The 21,423-nt window shown below is 36.2% G+C and overlaps 1 long non-coding RNA gene across 2 annotated transcripts in view; it reads left to right on the forward strand.

Moving 5' to 3' along the window:
• LOC138812181 (uncharacterized) overlaps positions 1–21,423 on the forward strand; it is a 64,695-nt gene that overhangs the window by 27,396 nt on the left and 15,876 nt on the right. Inside the window, exons 1-3 of one of the 2 annotated variants that reach the window (XR_011367564.1) lie at positions 6,527–6,755; positions 12,240–12,331; positions 21,175–21,221. This is a non-coding gene — a long non-coding RNA (uncharacterized lncRNA). Of the gene's footprint in view, positions 1–6,526; positions 6,756–12,239; positions 12,332–21,174; positions 21,222–21,423 lie in introns of those variants that run through there. The other variant, XR_011367565.1, reaches the window with a different exon arrangement.

A 21,423-nucleotide genomic window follows, 5' to 3' on the forward strand; every position in this document is an offset into this window, starting at 1 on the left:
GAAGGGCTATGGGCCAGTACCCAGGCCCAGAGTTCAAGCCCCATGACCAACAGAAAAATAAATAAACAAATAAATAAGAAATGAATGTTAATAAACTCCTGATTCTTATCCTCTTCAATTTCCAAAATTAGCTTCATCCCAAGTCATGTCATCAGATGTAATTTTTAAAAATTTTTAGCTGGATGTCCGTGGCTCATGCCTATAATCTTAGCTACTCAGGAGGCTGAGATCTGAGGATTCTTTTGCTCAAGGCCTGCACTCTACCACTTGAGCTACAATGCCACTTCCGGCTTTTTCTATTTATGTGGTACTGGGGAATAGAGCCCATGGCTTCATGCATGCTAGGCAAGCACTCTATCACTAAGCTACATTCCCAGCCTCTTTTAAGTTTTTAAACTGCATTTAATTTGATCAACAAACAAAACCTCTGAGCATTTAAACTTTCTAAATCTAATAAATTAGCCTGGTGTGATGGAACATGACTAAAGGCAAAATAATCACAAGTTTCAGGCCAGCTTAGGGTACATAGTAAGTCTCTGTCTTGTAAAAAGGTGAAAAAACTAAACATATATATATATGTAAACATATATATATATAGATAGATAGATAGAGATAGAGATATATATCAACATGAACCAGACTTATTCCCCCATTTCCCCTTTCTCAGGATATAAAACATCCACTGAACTGCCCACACCAGAAACTCTTCTCTATCCAAATGCTTAAACTTCTTTAGTTCCATATATATATATATATATATATATATATATATATATATATATATATATATATATATAAAGCCAGAAGTGGTATTGTGGTTCAAGTGGTAGAGTGCCAGCCTTGAGCAAAAGAAACTCAGAGACAGTGCCCAAGCCCTGAGTTCAAGTCCCAAGACTAGCAAAAATAAAAAATAATAAAAACATAAAAAGCCAAACTGAGTGCTGGTGGCTTATGTATACTTATGTGTGTGTATATATATATATATATATATATATACATATATATACATATACATATACATATATATATACACACATATATGTACATAGGTGTGTATGCATAATATGTATGGATATATACACATATACAAATACTTCTGAGTTCTGTCTCCTAAAAATCCAAGAAACAAAAACACTTCAATATCAGTGAACACATAAAACTCTGTCTCTAATTTCATTTCCACTAAAAGGAAATAGCTCCTTAGAAAAAAATTCTTATTCCAGGGCTGAAGCAGGATAAGTATGAGATAAAATGGAGCATCTTACCTTAAAAAATGAGCATATCATAACACTATATGAAAAAGGGCTTGCTAGTTAAATCTAAGACAATTTGAACATCAAAATAATTACACAGTTGAATATTTACAGGCTAAAGTTACCTATATAACTTATCCTCAAGTGTTACAGAAAAAAAATATATAAATGTTGGTAAGGGGAAGGCACAAATATTGATAAAACAAATAGAAAGACAGGAATTCATAAGTTCATGTAGATTGATAGGTAAATAGGAAAAATAGAAGGATACCACTTATAAGAGAATGCTGTAGACTGGAATTGCTTAGTCATTTTGCAACCATTATCAGAATGGATAAGGGCAATTTTAACAACAAGCAGGGCATAGAACCTAAACATCTCCTTCTATTGCCATATCTGAAGAATACAATTTCAGATGTGGCAAGGTCATAAAAGATGAAGACTTGATAATTTCCAAAGCAAAAGGAAGTTAAAGAGATTTGACATTTATTTACAGCAACTAGCATAAGAATATCTCCTAGTAAAACAAGGAAATACTAATTACTGATTTATAGCATTTAACATACTTTTTACTTTTTAGCTGAGGTTGGAATTTGATATGAAAACAGTAGCATCAGTGGACAGGAGCACAGAGTATAAGCTGGGATATGTAGATATAAATCCTGTTCTGTCATTCATTAACTGTTACTTTAGAGTTGTGTATGGATGGGATGTAGACTAAGTAAATTAATCTACAAAATGGTTTTGGAGCAGTATAATAAAACAAAAGCAGTGGGAAAAAAAAAAAAAAGAATATCTCCTAGAAGGGGGAGGGAATGCTATGAAGAATCAACCTATAAAATTGAAATATGGATGTATTGTTTCAATGTAAACTAATGAAGTTTACAAGAAATATACACTCAGGTTAGGAGTGAAGGGCCTGGGTCTATGTAGCTTAACAGAATTGTTCAGGAAAAAAACATGAATACAATCATATACATATAAAAAGAGAATTCAACTATGCAAATGAATGATAGTTCTTCAAACCTAGGTTTTAACAACTTTTGTAAATTTGAAGTTATTTCCAACTTAAAAGTCTTTTTTTTAAGTAAGAATACCTCAGAGAACTATCAACAGCAAAAGAGAGCTTGAAACCTTTGCTAAATGATTTCAACTGAATTCAAGTTACCATTAAAAAATGTTTTCATTAGGGCCTGCATTTGCTGGATGCCAGTGGCTCACGCCTTTAATCCTAGCTACTTAGGGGGCTGAGATCTGAGGATCATGGTTCAAAGCCAGCCCAGGCAGGAAAAGCGGTGAAATTCTTTATCTCCAATAAACCACCAGAAAACCGGAAGCGGCATTGTGACCCAAGTGATAGAGTGCTAGCCTTGAGCTGAAGATCTTAGGAACAGCGCTCAGGCCCAGAGTTCAAGCCCCATGTCCAACCAAAAAAAAAAAAAAAAAAAAGCTTGCATTCCTTCTTGAAAGATGAACAGACCTACACCTTTTTAAAGTTTTAGCTAAAGAAGTTAATATGTTGAAGACAACATTCCAACAGCCAACAATTGTAGCTTACTCGTTAGAAACAACAGGAGGAGAAAAAATTGAAATTACAAGACCTCTGTTCTCAACACTACCCATATTTACTATTCATTTACTGGTATTGCATTCCACTTTCCACCAGGTTTTAAATTATGACTTCAATTTTACACTTACAACAAGAAGAGCATGTAGTAGGTGGGTAGAAAGGATTAGGGTAGGATTCATTAACTACTGAAGAGCTGAAAATGTATGCCCTAATTGAGTATATCACTTTTTTTACAGTATTAAAGTTTTACGTGGGTATTCTAATTTTTTTAACCCGTGAGTTTGATCGTCTGAGTAGAAAAGTGCTTTTTCTTTCTTTTCCTCTTAAAAATAATTCAGGAATTTGCACCCCCTTGTGGACAAACATAAAATTCTTAGTTTTCAAAAGCCAGTTTTTTGTTAAGCACAGAATTATATTTCTGGATTCTGTTTTTCCCAATTTTAGTGAATTGATAAGTTTTCATTTTAGTGAATTGAGAGAAGTTTTCATGGAATTTTGGCTTATTAAGATTTTATATAAAATCAGACTTTAAATCCTCTAAGAAAGCGCCATGTAAGTTTTAAACAGGGTAAAAATAATTGCAATGTAAATCTTCAGTGGGAAAATGCATGTACATACTTAGTACCTAGTGGCACATAGTGGCACAAGAAATGTTATCACACCACTTCAAAAGTTTTTTCAGGCTGGGAATGTGGCTTAGAGGTAGAGTGATTGCCTAGCATGCATGAAGCCGTGGTTTCAATTCTTCAGTACCACAGAACCAGAAAAGGCCAGACGTGGTGCTGTAGCTCAAGTGGTAGAGTCTCGCCTTGAGCAAAAGAAGCTCAGAAACAGGGCCCAGGCCCAGAGTTCAAGCCACAGGACTGTCAAAAAAAAAAATCTGAAAAATTCTACAGTGAGAACACCAAGTTGTGTTATTTACCTATTTGTGATGGCATTATCTTGCAAGAAATTTCCCCAATTATTATCCAAGGATTCCCAATAGATTCTTCCCAGAGATGTATTTTAAAAGTAGGAAAAAAATTATTTCTGGATGTTAAAAATGTGGATGTTTCTTACTTTCTATATTTTAGTCTGTCCTGGAGTGTTTAATAGTCAGAAAAAGCAATAAAACTGCCCTGTTTCCATATATTACTCTTATGAAACAGTAAATCCTTATTCACCAGACAAGAATCATTGCTAGTATTTTTCAAAAATCATTCGTCAGGCTGATTTATCATTTTAAAGGTCTCTTGAACAAGAATGCTAACCTTCAATAGCAATTGAAAACTCATTAAAAGAAGCTATTAAAAAAACTTGCAAACATTTATCAATAAGCCAAACACTGTTGAAAGGCCTTTAATGTTTGCTTATTTATATTCTTTAATTACCCAATAACTACACCATGTGGTACTAAAATTGCTTTTACAAAGGGCCAAAAACAAAAAGTAAATCACCTGTCATAAGTAGTGACACAGAAAGTAGCAGAACTAGGATTCAAACCCAGTGGTGTACACAATTCAGGAGATGTCCAACACATTACTCTGCCATGTTATTTTTTCATCCAAAATCCATTTCTTCAGTTTCATCTATATGATATGAATGGGCACTGGCATCCAAAGAAAATATTCTGTTTTCAGTGTATTTTACATACAAAGGATTGGATATTTATTAAGTTAGCACATTTGTGAGTTTAATAGCATTAGAATGCCTTCAATTAAAAAAAGTTATAATTCATCACAATGTTTTATAATAGGAACTGATTCAAACAAATACCAATTTTTTCACTGGAAGGTTTAATAATTGATAAAAATGCACAAAAAATTCAAATCAGAAATGCTTTAGAATGTGTACCATGAAGTCAATACTTCTCAGAAATAGGGAAGGTCAGACCTCTTTAATGGAAAAGAAAAAAGAGGAAAAAGAAAAAGACTGGATTAAAAAAAAATCAGGACAGTTGTTAAAAAGTGTTTTAAGTCAACAATGATTTTTTTTGTTTCTTTTAGACAAGAATAAGAAATACCAATATTTTAAAATGAATCTTTAGAACACATGCATAATCTTAAAATGTATTCATGTAGGAGCATAATTTTGTTTTGGTGGGGTTTTTTGTTTTGTTTTATGGTACCATCCTGGGGCTTGAACTCAGGGACTGGGTGTTGTCCCTGAGCTTTTTTTGCTCAAGGCTAGTTGGAACAGACTTTTTCTGCCTGGGCTGGTTTGGAACTGCAATCCTTAGATCTCATAAGTAGCTAGGATTACAGGTATAAGTCTTCCAATGCACTGCTGAGAGTTTGGGGGATTTTTTGTTTTAATTTTACATTAACTAGCCTACTGGTAGAAGGATGTCTCCTATGCAAATGAATTGTTAAAAGATTTTTTAAGAAAAATGCTAAAATATTGACGACTTTCTCATCATTTATTGTCATACCATCACGTCCAACTTTCTAAGGCAGACACGTTTGGGTGTGTCTGGTGTTTACCTACCAGCTGTCAACATTTGGGGCCAAAAACCTCAATCTGGGCCTCAGGTGTCGCCAGCTGTGAAATGAGGTGGCGCTTCATGGAGGGGCTGTGAGCAATCAGCAAGCCTAACCCGGGGAGCGTGTCTCCTACAGCGCAGGTACGGTAGCCGCTGCCTTTACTTTTTCCGAGCTTCGCACAACCGAAACCCATCTTTACTGGACACTGTAATTTTAAGGCACTCCAGTGACACCCACACTGTTGGTTTCTAGCTCCAAGACAGAGCCCCACGGCTTAAAAGAAACCAGATTTGCTGAAAACACCCATCTGGGCGCTCTGGTAGGGAAGGGCCCCGGGCGTGCGTGCGTGCGTGCGTGCTGCTCCTGGGCTCGAACTCGGGAGCGCGGGCGCTGTCCCTCAAGTTTACTGCTCAAGGCTAGCGCGCTACCACTTAAGGCACAGCTCCACTTCCGGGGGGGAGGAGAGGGAAGTTTATTGACTCACAGACTTTCCTGCCCTGGCTGGCTTCGAACCTCAATCCTCAGGTCAGCCTCCTGAGTAGCCAGGATCACAGGCGTGAGCCCCGGTGTCGAGCTGGGCCCCAGCCGAGGTCCGGGCTCGGGGAGCCTCACCTCGGGAGGGAAGAGCCCGCTGGGCCTCGCCGCGTCCGCGGGTTGGATACCTGTGCTGCCACAGGCAAATTACTTAACCTCTCTGGGCCTGGCTCTCTGGTCTTCAAACCGAGAATAACAGTTCCTACCTCGCAGAGCTGTTCCGAGGCTACAGTGTCCTCGCTCCAGTAAAGCGGCCAACTGCCTGCCCGAGCGCTACGCTCGCGGGCCGTTTTAAATTCGTGCGTCTCCACACACACGCTGGCGGAGGCACATTCCGTCGTCGGGCGTTTAATAGAACACTTTTCTTTTCGCCTAAACTGCACTCTAACTTGTATCGGACAGTGAAGCAAACGTCCTCCGCCCCACTGCTATCGGTGGGCCCCCGACCCACAGCGCGCAAGGTCTCTTCCCCCCCTCCACAAAGGCGCCGCGCGCACGCACGCCGGAGGAGGTCCGCGCGGAACACACCCGGAGCGAGGCGCACCACCACAGTTCTGCGCATGTGCAAGGCGTGGACGCGGAGAGAGGTGTGCGCGTGCGTAAAAATGTCAGGGCAGCAGGAGGGAGGCGGGTTCAGAAGTGCTATTGACAGCTGCGGGGGGGGGCGGGGGAGGGAAACGAAGCCCGCGTTCCCGGCATGCCCCGGGGCGGCGGGGTTGGCTCTAACGAATTTGAATGAGGAGCCCCAGCGCTTTCGGCGCCATTTTCGAGTGATGCCCGATCTCATCAATCTAGCGGGAGAGACGGGATAACCTGTCCGCGAGTGCTGCGCCGCCGGGACTCCGCGGGGGGGGGGGGCGGAAATCACTTTAAAAAAATCACCAAAACTAACTCAGAGCAAATGCAGTCCGCGGAACTTCCGAGTCGGTGCCGTCGGTAAGAGCAGAGCGGAGACTCGGGAGGCTGCGGCGGCGGGACCGGCGGGCTCGGAGGGCTGCCGGGGGCGCGGGCGCTGGGCTCGCCCGCGCTTCACGGCCAGAGCCGGCAGGCGGCGGGGCTGGGGCGGCGGGGGCCTCCGCGCGCGCGGGCGGCGGCGGCGGCGGGGGCGGCGGCGGGGGAGGGGAGCTGCAGTTTGAGCGGGACGCGGCCGCGCAGCCGCCGCCCGGCGGATCTGTCAGCGGGGGCGACGCCGCCCGGGGCGCGCCCGGGTCTCCACCCGCCACCCCCCCCCCGACCCTCACCACCACGCACACACGGCCGCCCGAGCCGCCGTGCCCACCGTGTTCCTGGCTCCGCTCGGGGTCAGAAAGTTCTGTCCAAGGGAGGATTCCAGACCCGGAATGACGGGTGCCACCGGGTCGACGGCCCTGCCCGCCCCCGTCCCGTCCATCCCACCATCCACCTGATGGTCTCGGGACGCCGCCGCGCGGGGTGTCCCGGGGAAGCGTCGGGCCGCCCGGCCCCCGAGCCCCGCGCGCTGCGCGTAGTCGGGGCCGCGCCCCGGAGGCCGGCGTCGGAGCTTGCCGGGCTGCCAGGGAGACGCTGGGCGCCGGCTCCGGGCTGGCTCCGGGATGCCTGGCACTGGCTCGCCCCGCGCCGTCCTGCTTCGAGGAGAAAGGGGGTGGGGGGATGAGAGGAAGCCCGGAGCGGCGGCGCTGGCGCTTCCCTCCTCCGGCCGCTTCCCTCCCCGGGCGAGCCGCACTCCCAGCTCTCTCTCCCTTCTCCAGTCCTTGAAACGTCTCAAGGAAAACCACTCGGTGAAAGTGTGTCCATGTTTTCCTTACCACGGTGGTAGAGTCGTGCAAACTCCCCCCCCCCCTTTTCTTCTTGGAACGCTTTTGACACCAAGGCGCAGTTGGTTAATTCGTTGTGGGGTTTTTCGCCCGCCCCACCCCCTTAGCTGTGGGTTCTCACCAAGTCTTTGTAGACCACTCTTAAATAAAGTGAGCCCGCCTCGGCCTGTGCTTCGGGCAATACTCTGCAGATAATAGCCTTTGTGACACTTGCACCCGAAGGCGCTGCGGTGCGCCCTTGGCCGGGGGACGCGGGGCGCGCGGCGCGCGGCTCGGGTGGCGGACCCTCTGAAGATCACTTTCTGCCGCAGCTATGATTTGGAAAGAGGAGTAACTTCCTCCGGGACAGGCCGGTTCCCTACAGGACGGCCTTGCCCGCCCGCGGGGCTTCCCCCGGAGTTGATAGAACATTTGATTTCATGTGTTTTCTAGCCCGCCCTCATTTCAAAATATTTCTTGGGGAAAAATAGGAGAGCGCAAAGTGATGTCTTTCGTATTTTGTGTAACGGAGCTCCCCAAACAGCGGATTTCTTACCCCCTGATTGGCTGCGAGGAAGCGGGACTGGGGGGGGGGGGGAGGTGAATGTTAAACCCTGGACAATTTTCGACCTACCGAGAAATTATGCTGTTAAAAGAGAACTACGGAAATAGCAACAACACATTAAGACCGAGAGGGTTTTTTTTTTGTTGTTTTTTTTTTAATTTGGTGTCCAGTAAGGTTTCCCACCCCTCCCAAAAAGGACTTTTGGGTGGTTCGCGATGTATAGTAAAAGTAAAACTGAAGAAGCTATTTTCACAAAATTTCATTTCTGTTCTTTTTGGCTAAAAACTCAGTGAAGGATTCACGGTTGTTGATTTTTTTCCCCCCTTCCATGAAAATTTTTCATCTAAATCTTCAAGTATTTGTTGAATGCAGATTTTGGAACATTTGTTTATTTTGATGAAAAAAATTAATTTTTTTAATGTTAAATGATACTTTCCATAAAATCCATATCTATTTTAATACTTTGCACAACACACCTAATTTTAAAATGTTTGTTTTGCAAATACAGTTATTGCAGTGAACTTAAATTTTTACAAGTCATTTATGTTTGTTAATTTAAATAATACAACAGGTAAGTGTGCAGGTGCGTATATGTTATATATAGCATTTCTTTGACAAATCCGTTATAAAAAAAAGTACTCAGTAGTATGGGTGTCTTTTATGTGCTTGGTTTTCAATTGATTTTGGTTTAATGATGCTTGAGAGACAGCCGGCAGTATATTTCTAATAATAAATTTGTCATTTCATTATAATAAGCAGGTGTGGTTTCCCACTATTGAACAGCTGTAGATGCTTTGGAAAAGATTTTTATTTGATAACATATCCTTTTATGAATAGTAGGAATTTGAAACACTGTATTTTCAGATTATGAAGTATCAATCGTTAGAAAATATTCAAATGAAAATATGACTTAAAAATCTCTGTAGGACCCTAAGTATAATTCATATTAATAAGTGATATAGCTGAGTTTATAAATCATATTTTGTATTTCCTCTCTAACAATAATTGAGATTACTGGGCCCATGTTGCTTATCTTTTTTCAAAGTTGTTTATTTTGTATCACTTCATGAAATTGTCATAAAAGTTGATTATAAATTTTCATTTTCTGAAACTGTAGGATGTTTCATTTCTATTTTGAATGTAATTATTCGTAAAGTACCAGTACTAATACGTTTTGCTTCCTGATGATTTTGATTTTAATTTCTATCTAAATTGTGTGACTGGTGGGATAGTGTAGGAGTGGAAGAAGGCTTTAAATTTCACCAGGCTGGTGACATATAAACATTTTTTTTTGTACTTAGGTTTATGGAATTTTATTTGTTTTAAGGATGAAGAATTGTTTTAATAATCAACTTTTTAAAAAGTGATTGGGTCCTTTATTAATACATCACTTAAAGCTTAGAACACAGTAGTACCTAAATAAAAACTACAGCATTCAAAATACTTTTTCTGTGATGCTATGTAACAGGAAGATTTTAATTTTAGATTCATGAGCATGTAGGTATAAGTTCCAGCAGATGAGTGGTATCGGCTGTTTATATTCAGTTATTCATGTTTATAGAAATTAATGACGATTTCCATTCTATTGTAAGGACTACAGGAAAGTATTATCTCAGGAAAACAATGATGGAGAATTGTGTTATTACTATAGTTTACCTATATAAATAAACCTAGGTTTACATATGTTGGGGGAGAGGGAACAAGAGAAAATGGTCCTTCTGGTAGCATTAATTTTTGTTTATTTGCCCTTTATACTATTTTTAAGAACCCAAGGAAAAGTCTAATTTGAGACTTTAAAAAAAAAAATGTTACCAATTTGCTTTCTGTTATACCAAATGTAGCTTCAGATGTCTATATCACTGAACATTTTCTAATCAGTTTAATATCAATTTTATGTTTATCAAAAACTTCAGGATAAAAATTTCAAAGTACTTTTCATATTCAGGATCCTTCGCTTCTTGTGTATTGTATTACAGGGTTTTGTTTTTGGAAAGCTTGTATACATTTTTATTTCGTTTTTTTATACTAACTTCAGAATGTCACAGAGTACTTCCAATCTAGAAATATTGGTCAGTTGGCTAATAAAGAAAATTCTCAGATTATATTATGTTACATAAGCTTTCAAATATTAGGCTGTAAATTTAGTTTTGAAAAATTTCATCAAAGTTTACCTCTAAAAATTTTTACTCACCTAAACTTGGTTCATTTTTTTTCTTTTGTTTAGTGACAGTCTCTATATTGATTCCTTTTTAACCCCTTTTAAAAGAAACATAAGTACAATTATAACTAGAGCACATGATTCTTAAAAAGAATTGTCAGAATATACATTTGTTTTGTCCTTTTTTTTTAGTTGAGCAAATTTAGAATCAACTGGCAACTAATTTTGGTACATAATGACAACTTCCAGTTATGATTTGCTGAAATTTTGTAACTCCAAATCTCAGAAAGCCAAAGGATATCAGTAATTTAAAAAAACTATTTCAAATAAGTGTTGAGAATGAGTTAAACATTTAATTTTCAGAAGTGACAGAATTAGAAATTAATAAAAGTGGTGATTGTCATAAAGTGGTAACATGGAGTTTAGAAGATCAGATTACTAATGTGTGTTAATATATTATCTGATTGTACATACAAATGACTAAATCCTGAAAATACTGTTTTCTGATGCAAAATAAAAACCTATTTTTTTTCTTGTCTGTATTAGAGATGGTTCAAAGGATTTCCCTTTTAGACAAGTTTCAAATTGCTATTCACTGTACATATTTGAATTTATTAATACTTATTAAGTTATGAGTTCAATATACTTTTAATTCTATCATGTTTCAATAAATAATGTTTATACTAGAAAGACAGTGGCCTTTAAGTATAAATAATAAGTTGTAATATATTTGAGTTTTATTACTGGAAAGTTTTTAATACTACTTTTTTAGACCATACACAATTGGTCTAACGTTTGTCTTATTTATACTCATACCTCTTGTTGCTCTTATTATTTTTTGTTTCCTTAATGTTTTTAAGTTTATATTAGAAACTTAGCATTTACTTTTCTGTTTTCATAATTTTTAAATTTAAGGTACCTTAATTTCAGGGTGCTCACATATGGATGATCTTTTGAGGAATACTGTGTGGAACTAATTTTTTTAAATATCATGGCATTTGGATTGGTGTTGGTGAGATATATGATGGTGTGATTTTTATCACACCAGTCGAGTTTTTGGCAAGAGAGGAATAAAGGGACTTCTTGAAATTTATCTTCATTTATTTTCCTAAGCCATTCTTACATTAAAGTAGAAATTCACTGAGAGCATTATGGGTCACATTTAATACATTGATACATTTAGTAATTTTAGTATTAAATTACTAAATACTGGTAAATCATATTTAGAAGGCAAAACAAATGAAAAATTACTTTTATATATTTACTTACATTTCTCTGCTACTTGAAAACGTTAAAAGTCTACTTAGTCTAGTAATGATCCATTTACTACTTACATTTTAGTTCAAGAAATACCTTTAGAACTGTAAAATTAAAATATCTGAAAATATTGAATATTAAAATAATGAAAATGTCAGTATTATCGCCTCAGGCTTGGCAAAAGGTTATAAAATGGAAAACAATACTAATTTCTGTCATCAGTAATACAGTTAATAATTTGAGGAAACAGTAAATTTTGTCTCTACCCCACAAGTAATTTTTTAAGCTATGTGGATTTTAGGAGCTTTAGAAGCACAAGTTGAATTTCTGATATTTTCCTTACAAAATCCCCCTCTACCAGTCCTCTCTTACATATCTCCATATACACAGTCACCTATGCTGCTTTGAAAATAAATGCCCTAAAGAAAAATGAAAGCAAAACATATTAATCCAATTTGTTTGAAGAGGCTTCAGATGATAAGCATATCACAGGTGTTCCTAATCAAGTTACTTCTATTTTAAAAACATTATTTTCATATTAGGCTTCTTTGAACATTGTTGAGATTGGGGTCATTTTGAAGACTTCTGTGTTTAGTGGTCAAATAGAACTTCAAGAGAAAAATCTGTTGAGTTTCTTCATGCTATAATACATGACATTTTTATTGCAGGTTTTGACCTTTAAGAGAGAACCAGTTCTGGAAAACAACCTAACTTTGAATACTCAACATTATAATGCATTGGAACATGATAGGAGATTAAGGTATACTAATGAATTTTAAAAACATATTGTATATCATTGCAGTGAAATTGAACTTGACAATTGGTAATGCTGAAACTTTTAGGTGAATTTAAATTAGTATATAAATATTAACCCATGCTGTGAAGTGGCCAAAGCTGGGTGTCGTGCTTATTAAAATTCTAGATTGGGCTGGGAAGGTGGCTCAGTGGTAGAGTGCTTGCCTTGCATGCCTGAGGCCCTGGGTTCGATTCCTCAGCACCACATAAGCAAAAAGAAAAAAGCCAGAAGTGGTGCTGTGGCTCAAGTGGTAGAGCGCTAGCCTTGAGCTGAAGAGCTGAGGGACAGCACTCAAGCCGAGTCGGGCCCCACAACTGGACCCAAAAAATAAATAAATAAATAAATAAATTTCTAGATTGCTTTTATATTAGTTGATGATTTCATGGTGATGTATTAAATACAACTCCAGTTTTATTCCCTAATAAGTACATATGGTAATTTTACGCTATATTATTTCAATATGTCATATTATGTTACTGGACCTTTCATCTTATGAAATGGATATCAAATGGAATTTGGTGATAAGGTATTTGACAAGTAGAAAAGTAGGTAGAGCCTACAAAATTAGATAAGATTAAAAGATAAGAGAATTTAAAATATTCCAAGTAATGTTCTAAACAAAAGTGGCAATTTGGGTGAAACTGCAAAACTTGCTATTTTAAACATAACTAATTTGAGAGATACTCTGATTAAAATACTGCTCATATCAAGTTTCAAATTTAAAAACTTGTAGGATGCTTAAATTTCCAGGGACTTTCATTGTCTTAATCTCTTAAATACTTTGTCATTTTTCTAGCATGTTTTGATTTTTATGGTTTTGGTTGAACATTTCACATAGTTTTGGTTAATGCAGTTTTTTCTAAATGATAATATGGCATAGTGTGTAAAGAGGACTTATTGAACACAGTCACTAAGTTTTATTTGGTTATTTCATGTTAAAGTATTCTACTTTTTTAAAAATCACTTTACTTGCTAAGTGAAATGAGAGTTAAAATATAATATTGTATGATTTTCTTCTTGAAAATTATCACGTAAAAACTTTCTTTTAAGAAATTAAGAAATAGGAAACCCTAAACATTTGTTTTCACAAGAAAAGTGTAATTCAGTCTTGAGTGAAGTGTAATTAAGTTCATAGGATTACTTTCAACTAGATAAACATTGTAAATTTTTTAAAAAAATTCTGAGATGATTAAGATGATTCCATGAATGTTGGTATACATTATCAAAATAGTAAAAATTAGAATTTTGTATTATATAATCCAGAAATGTGAATATATTAACAGTATTAATATTAATAGAAATCAGAAAGGTGTTTTTTGGTACTTCTTATATTGGTATCATCATCCTGTAAGGTGGTTATTTGAGGCAAAATACAGAATGTCTTCATAGCTTCAACTTCAAAATATTTTTTGTATTGGATGAAAACAATTATAGTCCCCCCCCTTGTTAAACCAGTATTTTTCAGATTAAAGAGTATTGAAAAGTTGAAAATAGAAAAATATGAGTAGCTGAGAAATATTCAAGTTCACTGTATGTATCACTTTCAATCTAAGTATCTTTGACAAGGCCTTAATTAGTTAAGTGAGAAGATAAATAGCATATATGTTTATATTGTAGATACAGTTATTAATCAATAGAATTGTTTCTTAGAGAGTTTTATGGTCTGTGATATTTGAAAGTGTCAAAACTTAACATTCGGACACAATATTCAGCATTGTATCATTCTCATTTCTGTCATGTGTACTGACTTACAAACTTTTATAAATTTCCCTTACTATTTTAGTATGTTAAAACACCAATATAGATCTTCAGCAAGTTTTCTTGTATTTGATCACTTTTCACAGAGATGCTTTAACATGATTTAGTAGTGTTATCTTAGGAAGTATGTTAATAAAGATTTCTACTGTTATATGTGATTGGGTCTCCTCCATTAATAGATATTTTGAGAAGAATTTGACTTTATAAATTTGCTCATCTGATTATGTATTTAAGCCTATGTCAGAATTTGAGGATTTATTTAAATTGTTTTCAGTGATTTATATCTTTGATTAAATACTTTACCAAGGTTAATACTTTTTGGGGGGAAGGAGGATTCTTAATTGCCTTCAAAATGAACTACACTGTTAATGTTTAATAAGATAGTTGTCCTTGGGGTAAAAGGAATATCCAAATAAACTAAAATAGAGACAATATAATGTATCTATGGATAAAGGAACTTAAAATGACTTTGTGATGTATAATACTAGTTTATAAGTACAACTTATATTTTTGGGCAGTTTATCAGCAGTAACAAGTTTTCTTTGATATAAGTTTTAGAATTTAATGAAGATTTGCTAAATAATTCACTTAAAACCTTTATTGAAGTGATTTTGTACGTATGTATATTGTTTTTCTTTAGCAAGTAGTAATCTATTTCTCTTGTTTTTCTTCAACTGAAATCCAGCATCAAATGACAATTTCAGGTCAGCATTTGTCAGGAGCAATACTGAAAGTTTTAAGTTTTTATTAAGTATTATTTTTGTTCTCAGCACTACAAACCACACTTTAGATATTTCATAACATATTTTACTTGAGTTGGTTTTGCATATTTTAATAACTAGAATCACTTAGAGGAAAAATGTGCACTATATATCCAGTGTGATTTCTGAAACACACTAATCCATTGACATTAAATATTACTGTTATATTACTAATTGTAATTGCTTAAATTTTTTCAATTATTCAGTTTTGAGGTTTTTTTCTTCTTTAAACATATTAAAAATTACCCTGTGATTCTTGGAAATACATATTTTTACTATTAACACTCACTGAATTGTTAAGCAGAAAAATTACTTTTTAAATTTCGGCAAAATATTGGAGTGTCTTTGTAACATAATATCTCAACTTACAATATTCTATTTTGTACTTTTTCATTTTATAAAATGTCAATAATTTTTTATGATTAAGTATTTAAATTTCTATATAGTCCTAGTGTGTGGCTGGATTGGTTTTTGTTTTGTAATGTCCCCATTGTTTTGATGTTTTGTATTTTTCAGAATCAAAAAATGTGTAAGAAAAGCTGAAGGTGTAGCTCTTGCTAGTTCTTGCCTAGTATTTACAGGCTCTGGGTTCAATAACTAGCACCTTAAAAAAAAAATTGTGTAAGGTGCTAAAAGATGACTTGATTTAAGTTTAAGGTTTTAGATATATAAGTAGCATTGTGTTCTTTCTAAAGGTAACTTTAAAATGTATTTCTGTTACTCATCATTTGATTCTATGAACTTACTAAGCTTTCAGCTCTATGATATACTTTTAAAGTAGGTAAATTCCAAATGGATTTTTTTAAGTAGTTGAGAGTTTTGTTAAGTCTTACTGAGCTAGATATGGAAGTGTGGCTCAGTAATAAAGTATTTGGCATACAGAAGGTCCTGGGTTTGATTGTTCAGCTCCACCAAAAAATTATGGGTTAAACTCCTATTTCTTTGCAAATAGTATCTGAAGTCAGCATGTGGTGGTGATTAGATACGTGGTACCTGGTAGAGAGCCAAGGCCATTTTGTAAGCAAAATGTAATTTCATTTCTTGATTGGAGTTTGAACACTATATTTCCTGAAAATACTCTTCATGCATTTAACCTGGCCACTGGTTAAAATTCTTTAGAGAATTTTGATCATTGAGAAGTTAAATCTAAACTTAGACGATAAAGATTATTACATGTCATTTTTTTCCTTAAAAAAATACATTGTCGAGGGATGAACTGGGAGAGAACAGGGGAAGGAAGGAGTGATATTGTCTAAAAAGAAATGTACTCTTTACCTGACTTTTGTAACTGTAACCCCTTTGTATATCATCTTCATGACAACTAAAAATTTAAAAAGAAAAAAATACACTACCTGGAATGTTATGAACTGAACCAGATTATTAAAGATAATAATCTGGTTTTTTTTTTCTCTCAAGGGAGAAACTTTCTAACTAAAACACCAAATTTGTCTTTTTTCTTTTCTACTTTCTTTTTTTTTTTTCTTTTTTGGGGTGCCAGTCCTGGCCTTTAACTCAGGGCCTGGCACTATCCCTGAGCTTTTGTGCTCAAGGCTAGCACTCTACCACTTAAACCACAGCTCCACATCTGGCTTTTTAGTATTTTCATTAGAGATAAGAGTCTCGAGGACTTTTCCTGCCTGAGCTGGCTTCAAATGGTGATCCTCAGGTCTCAGCCTCCTGAGTAGCTAGGATTACAGGCGTGAGCCATAGGCACCCAGCTCTACTATATTAAAAAAAATTAAATAACTTTATTGTAAAATAGAGGTAGATTTGATAGATAAATAGGACTGAACCATTTTTTTCCTCTGCTGTATATGTTATACTGAGGTTGCTGTTTAAGAAGTAACTACTGCAACAGTGAAGATGTAAGTACCACCACCACAGCCCTTACTTTTGTCCTTTACAACAGGGAACCAGGGGTAGATCACTGCAGCTTGTCAGTTGTTCTATAGAATACCATCAATATGCAGGAATAGTGGCCAAAGAAGTCTGCACTCATTAGATTTTGCAGACCAGGTGGCAACTATCAGCATACCCATACTCAATTTGGAGAGTACCTTCTTTGACAGAAAGATTTTCTTCTTTCCTATAACAGTAGACACTTACAGTTTAACTGATACTTTAGTCTGAGTGATTTAATTTTTATTCATTTATTTTCACATATTAGAAGGAAAACTGTTTCCAAGTGTATATGCTGTGTTTCATATATTTAACTTTTAACCTAAGAGACTGCAAAAAATTGATAATTAGTTGCTGATACCACAAATTTGAGGAAAAATGGTTATGGCCATACAAGAATATTTCTTTCACTTTTGGATCACATTCTGGGCCCATGTTATCTTTGTCTTACTGTATAGTCAAAACAAAAAGATTTGTATGTTGTAAATTAGGCCAACTTTAAAGTCTTACTTTTTCTTTCTATTAAACAATTCTCATTCTATTGCCAGTTCTCCTGTAAAATGATAACTGTCAGATTATTCTAAATCTTTTGGAAATAAGACTCACTTCAAATAATGTAGAAGGGTTGAATCATTGAATTTGAACAAACTTAAATAACCTAAATATTATCTTTTCCTCTTATTTCTGTATAATTTCAGTAGGTTACAGTTACAAGAGAATAAATTTTGGATTTCTATTAGTTTTTACTTGTAAAACTATTGGTAAGAATCTGCAAGTAACTTTTTTTTTTTTTACTGTTAAGCCGAATGTCCTAATTTTAAGTCCAACAGTTGCAATATCATTTTTTTAAATTTAATGTAACACTCCTAATCACACCCTACTTTTTTTTTTACTAACCATGTGACTTCAGAATAGTTTTTCTCTATTATATAAAAAACTTTTCATGGTATGTGCTTATTTATCTGAAATAATAAATGAACCTACAACCTGTTCTGGCATTGTGAATTCAAGCATATCAACCATAAATTGAGTTGCTGGTTGTTTTTTTCAGCTTACTGCTAAAGTATTTTTAATATATTGGTGTAGCTTAACAGGTAACATTAATTTCTATTATATACTCAACCAAAAGTGAGTAACATAATCCTTTCTTTTGAAAATACCTCTAACTCCCACTAATTACTAAGGACTGTCTGATGGATAATTGAACCAGAATAAAATAAAGTATTTTCCAGAACTGCTAAACCAGAAACTGAGTCTAGAGATGAGGTATTTGCAAATTTTTACAAGCTACAAGAAAGATTTTCTGGTCTAGGAATGTGACTCAGTGGTAGAGTGCTTGCCTAGCATGCATGAAGCCCTGGTTTCGATTTCTCAGTACCACATACACAGAAAAAGCCTGAAGTAGCACTGTGGCTCAGGTGGTAGAGTACTAGCCTTGAGCAAAAGAAGCTCAGGGACAGTGCCCAGGCAGAGTTCAAGTCCCAGCTCCAGGACTGACAAACAACAACAAGAAATATTTACTTTTTCCTTTTTATTTTCTTTTTCTAAAATGTGCTGTCCAAAATGCTGTTCAGATTAAACCATTCACCTCTCTTGCATTTTTCCTATTGAATCTAAGTTTAGTGCCTAATAATGAATCTTGTCATTTCTATAACAATTCTAATCATTATATTTCTTCAATCACATAAGAAAAAAATTTATCAGAATTTTGTGTTGGTGGATATTCCTTGGACCAAATGTTAGTATACTTATGTTAAACATTCACTTGATGAAAACAGAAGAAAACAGACCACCTAAGCAATTTTTTAACATTTCATCTAGATAGTAGCTATTTTTCTTAAATGTATTCAAATTTTGAAAAATATAAAAAGAGGAATTGTTTTCATACACAGCCCATGGGAACATTTTGCAATATCCTAGTAAAGTTTTTTGGGCTCCTAGTAAGTAGACTGGAACCTAGGAATTTTGTGCACAAGTGTATAGGTCAACTGACATGGTTGTTAAAACATTATGTTTATTTTAGTATTGTGTCGAAAGCAGTAGAAACGTTAAGTAATACAAGATTGGTAAATTGTAACAGCTTATGATGAACTTTTTTGAAAATTATCTTTAAGTAGCTGAACAAAGGGATTTCAATTCAACATGAGTACAATGCATCTTGATCAATCTTATCCCTTCATAATGAACTCCATCACTATTAAAGTGAGAGATATGTATCATCATGAGTAACTATGTTCAGCAAACAAAAACCTTTTCAGAAAGTTTATAAACAGTACAACATGTACATATAAAATATAAAAGTAAGGTGTAGCTGGTATAACTACTTCCATAAAGTTTAGAGGCAATACCATGCACTTAAATATTTGCATTTTTAGTAACAGCATAAGTACATGTGTAGGAAATAAATAACAAATTCAAGGTTATGATTGCATTTTAAGAAAGTATAGAATGGGGATTTGAGTGGATTTTTTTTTTTTTTGGATCTTTATGTTGAATTCTTTTTTTTTTTTTTTTAGAAAGTGAAGCAAGCAAGACAAGAATATTAGAATTCAGTAGAGTTGGATTTGGGGTACAGGACTAGAATATGCAGATTCACCATAGTATTTTCCTGTTTTGTGTATGTGTGTGAATTTTGAATCTGTTTTTTTTTTTTTTTGTCCATCGTGGGGCTTGAACTCTGGGCTTGGGCGCTGTCCTTGAGCTGATCTTCAGCTCAAGGCTAGTGCTCTATTGCTTGAGCCACAGCACCACTTCTGGTTTCCAGTGGTTTATTGAAGATAAGAATCTCACGGATTTTCCTGCCCAGGCTGGCTTTGAACCTCGATCCTCAGATCTCAGCTTCCTGAGTAGCTAGGATTACAGGCGTGAGCCACCGGCACCCGGCTTGAATCATTATTTTGAAATAAAACAAGTACTGTCCTTTTTTTTTGTGAAGGTACTCTGCTATGAAATATATACTTAAAATACTCCCAGTAAGAGCTTAGATGAGCTTGTTGTACTTTATATTCTGTATCTTGAAGTATGTTAATGTAAGTACATCTTGAGTTGAGTACCAGTGGTTTATATCTCTAATCCTAGCTACTCAGATCTGAGGATCTGAGCTGAGATCTGAGGATTGTGGTTTAAAGCCATCTGAGGAAGGAAAGTCTGTGAGACTCTCATCCCCAATTAACCAGTCAAAAAAAGGAAAGGGGGAAAAAAGCCAGAAGTAGGATTGTGGTTCAAATAGTAGAGCACCAACCTTATGCAAAAAGCTAAGAAATAGTGCCCAAGTCCTGAGTTCAAGACCCCCAGTACTGGCCAGAAGGAAAAAAAAATACATCTTGTAATCGTGGTCCACAAAAATCAATCTAGCTAAGTCAAGTTACTAGAATATATATATATATATTTTTTTTAATTTCAAAAAAAATGATACGCTGTAACATATTTTCTAACATTTTATACTAGCTGTTAATTCTTCCCGCTTGTGGCAAGTAAAAATCAACCACAGAAACAAGTTCTTTTTTCTACTTTTCATTTACTCTTTGATTCAAGCAATTTCATGACTATATAGTATATTACTTTCAGAGATTGTTTTGTTCATTTTTTAAATTTTTTATTATGAAAATAACGTACAGAGGGGTTACAATTACATGGGCAAGGTAATGAGTGCATTTCTTATCAAGCATTGTTGCCTCCTCCTTTGTTTCCCCTGTTTTGTGCATTTTAATCTTAAACTTTTCTTTGTATTTTTACTCTATTTTGGGGGGGGGGATCCGGTCATGGGGCTTGAACTCTGGGCCTAGACGCTGTCCCTCAGCTCTTCAGCTCAAGGCTAGCGCTCTACCACATGAGCCACAGTGCCACTTTTGGCTTTTTTCTTTTTTGCTTACATGGTGCTGAGGAATCGAACCCAGAGCCTCAGGCATGCAAGGCAAGTGCTCTACCACTGAGCCACCTTCCCAGCCCCTTTACTCTATTCTTAACAGTAGAATTCTTGGAATCAAGCAATATGTGGATTTTAGGTTATTGCAGTCAAGAGAGAAATCTTGCGATATGACAAAGAATTAACTTTACCTGCAATTATGATGTCCCCCAGAAGCTCGCCATGCTTCAAGTTAAACATTAAGTTATGAATTTAAGGTGTACTTACATATTTAACTTCTAAATTTTTGAAGGTAACAGTAATAGAAAAGCAAAATTTAAAAACTAGCAAACAGGTTCAATCTCTAGTGCTACAAAACAAAAACCAGCACTGGACTAACATATGCAAATGTTGGTGCTGGTGTTCGTAATCTGTGTTCTGTGATATGTAAGGATCAGAAAACAATGATAATTGACTTCAGTTGAAAATGTTCTAATTTATATGTGATCAGAATTTTAAGTCTTTATACTTTTTCTTTTTCCTAGGTTTCAACAGTTATGGAAACAGCCCCTACTTAGCCCAGCAGTTCTCTGTAAGTATTAACTCAACACCATTAGTACAAAAACTGCTATCATGTTTCAGTTTATTTCTGATTTTCCTTCTTGTCCTAGAATAATATCTTTCTGATCTTCTTTTAGCTCTTTAAATGTTGAGGTTTAATGTTAATTTACTCCAGTCTACAGCAAAACTAATTACTTTGGGTAAATTTTCTATTTAAGGAAGTATTTTATAGA

The sequence above is a fragment of the Dipodomys merriami genome, unplaced genomic scaffold (genome assembly GCF_024711535.1).
Source record: "Dipodomys merriami isolate MVZ:Mamm:240054 unplaced genomic scaffold, mDipMer1.0.p SCAF_56, whole genome shotgun sequence".
NCBI lineage: Eukaryota > Metazoa > Chordata > Mammalia > Rodentia > Heteromyidae > Dipodomys > Dipodomys merriami.